The sequence below is a fragment of the Symphalangus syndactylus genome, chromosome 21, assembly GCF_028878055.3.
Source record: "Symphalangus syndactylus isolate Jambi chromosome 21, NHGRI_mSymSyn1-v2.1_pri, whole genome shotgun sequence".
Classification (NCBI taxonomy): domain Eukaryota; kingdom Metazoa; phylum Chordata; class Mammalia; order Primates; family Hylobatidae; genus Symphalangus; species Symphalangus syndactylus.
The window spans coordinates 62,018,542-62,021,576 of record NC_072443.2 but is presented as its reverse complement, the minus strand read 5'-3'; the positions used below and the strand labels follow the sequence as shown (position 1 = coordinate 62,021,576).

The 3,035-nt window shown below is 41.4% G+C and overlaps 1 pseudogene; it reads right to left on the bottom strand.

The window, feature by feature from the left end:
• Positions 1 to 1,794: 1,794 nt before the first annotated feature.
• LOC129471217 (NADH-ubiquinone oxidoreductase chain 5-like) lies at positions 1,795 to 2,664 on the bottom strand (annotated as a pseudogene).
• Positions 2,665 to 3,035: the final 371 nt, after the last annotated feature.

The window sequence follows — 3,035 nt, the reverse complement described above, 5'->3', positions numbered from 1 at the left end:
CAGTATTGCATCATCAATAAAACGTTAGAAATGCTATGGGGCAGGGCTTCTCCAACGCTGCTCGTGTTGGAATCACCTGGAAGCTTTTAGAAATCTTGATGTCCAGCCGGGTGAGGTGGCTCATGCCTGTAATCCCAGCATTTTGGGAGGTCGAGGTGGGTGGATCACCTGAGGTCAGGAGTTTGAGACCAGCCCTGACCAATATGGTGAAATCCTGTCTCTACTAAAAATGCAAAAATTAGCTGGGTGTGGTGGCAGGTGCCTGTAATCCTAGCTACTCAGGAGGCTGAGACAGGAAAATTGGTTTAACCTGGGAGGCAGAGGTTGCAGTGAGCCAAGATGGCACCACTGCACTCCAGCCTGGGCAACAGAGAAAGACTCCATCACAAAAAAAAAAAAAAAAAAAAAAAAAAAAGGAAAAGAAAAAGAAATTCTGATGTCTGGTCTGTGGTCCAGCTTTCTTAAATCAGAATCACTGAGGGCCCAGGCTTCAGTATTTTTTTACTGCCCACCCCCTCCAAGGGGGTGCTGCCAGCACTAAAAGCCAGTTCTCTTGAGAGGAATGGCCAACTTTGTATCTATACCTATCTTCTAACATGTTATTCAATTGAAGGTAATGTTGTCTACCTAGGAACAGATTTTCCCATATTTTTGCTAATACCTAAAAAGTATGCTGAAGTCAGCTTTCCAGGAATTATAAGTCTTAAGGCTCTATCTTAATTCACACTCTAAACCAATCCTGGTAACTTCATTCCTCTGCCAGTGACTGACTTAAACATGGACTCCTGGTGCCCTTCTGGCTGAAACAAAAGAGGGAATATGGATTCAGGATGTCTAGGAAAGTGGTCTTCACTCTTAAAAAGGAACTTTAAGAGGTAGTACATTCTTTGTTCTTCTTGCAATTGAATGTTATTGTGTGATACCTGGAGCCACTGCAGATGGCTCATGACCATAGGGACTGAGGGCACATTTGGGCAGAGAGGTCAGAAAGTGGGTCAGAAGTTGTGTTATGGTTGACCTGCTCAATTGTCCAGCCTTCATAACTGCCTCTGATCTCCTTTCTGAAATACTAATTTTTCTTATTTATTAAGATACTTTTAGCTGGATTTTCTTTTACTTTTTGCTGAAAGCCTCCTAGTAGCTAATATTTATCCCATAGATGAATAATAACAATAATAATGCATGCTATGAAATACTCTGTAATAACAAACATAAGTCATGGACTTTTAATACAGAAAGGACCCCAAACATCATGCAATCCAGCTGTTCATGTAGTCTCTGGACAGTGCTGAAATACTTTTTACTTCCAGAAGAAGAATAACAGAAAATTTAGAAAACTTGCTGACTTGGTATTTTTGCAAGTCATCTTCTCATTTTCTGCCTTTGACTTGACAGATGAGGAACATCCAAATAAATAGATTGTTTCTGCCTGAAGGGGCACAGAATGCACTGCCTGGGGAAACATATTCTTATATACAAGGCATGCGTATGCATTGCTCATTTGAAAATGGAAGAACAATGAGTGGCTCGTGAAGCTATTCTTGAGTTTTCCTTTGCTGACCCTCCCTTATGTGGAATTCAAATCTAGAATTATTAATAGAATCAGGAGGAGTTAGTAAATTTAAATTTAATTAATGTAATTACACTTTCCAATTGGTTATAATTAAATTAGAAAAAAATACTTCTGGTATGGTTCAAAAGTAACTTGTAATCATGTCTCAAAATGAATATTTTGGTCTGTTTCATTCATTGCAGTGTCAGCGCAATATTCGTTCATTGCAGTATCCTCAGTGCCTAGGATAGCACCTGGCACATTGTAAGTACAATGTGGGTTTGGATTGATTGATTGTTTTCTGCTAAGGGGTGGAAGCGGATGAGTAGGAATACTCCGGCTACAACCATGGTACTTGAGTGGAGTAGAGCTGAGACAGGGGTCGGGCCTTCTATGGCTGAGGGGAGTCAAGGGTGGAAGCCAAGTTGGGCCGATTTTCCTGCTGCTGCTAGGAGGAGGCCTGCTAGTGGGAGGGAGTTGGGGTTGGTGTTTAGGAGGAGTATTTGTTGTTGTTCTCATGAGTTAGTGTGGAGGAGAAATCATGCTAAGGCTAGAATGAAGCCAATGTCGCCGACGCGGTTATACAAGATTGCTTGGATGGCTGCGGTGTTGGCTTCCGCTTGGGCGTGTCATCAGCCGATGAGGAGAAAGGATATAATCTCCACGCCTTCCCAACCAATGAAAAGTTGGAACAGGTTGTTGGCGGTAACTAGAATTAGTATTGTGGTGAGGAGGATGAGTAGATATTTGAAAAACTGGTTGATGTTTGGGTCTGAGTGTATATATCATAGTGAGAATTCTGTAATAGACCAGGTGACGAATAATGCGATGGGGATGAATATTATGGAGAAGTAGTCTAGTTTAAAGCTTAGGGAGAGTTCTATTGTTTGGGCTGCTGTCCAATGTCAGTTTGAGATAATGACTTCTTGGTCTATGCACGTGAACATTGTTGTGGGGAGGAGGCTGGTGATAAGGGTAGATGCGACGATCGTTTTTACATAGTGTGGGTATGAGCTTTTTTTGCTGGGGTTAACAAGGGTGGTAATGATAGGAGGGATTAAGGAGGTTAGGGTTATAATGGTTATAGTAGTATACATGATTGCTACTTTTATTTGGAGTTGCACCAAAATTTTGGGGTCCTAAGACCGATGGATAGCTATTATCCTTTAAAAGTTGAGAAAGCCATGTTGTTAGACATGGGGCAGTGAGTTAGCAGTTCTTGTGAACTTTCCCGGTAAGCAAGAGGTTTTGGGCCTCTATTGTTAGATTCACAGTCTAATGTTTTGATTAAACTATGTTTACAAGGCGTGAAGCCAGTGATGATGTTGGGGTTGAGGGATAGAAGGAGAAGGGGGGAGAGGTGTATAAATATTAATATATTTTCTCGTGTGAGAGAGGGTTTCATGTTGCTAATGTGGTGTGTAAGTGTGCCTCGTTGTGTTGTGATAAATAGATAGAGTGAATATAGGGCTGTGATTAGTAT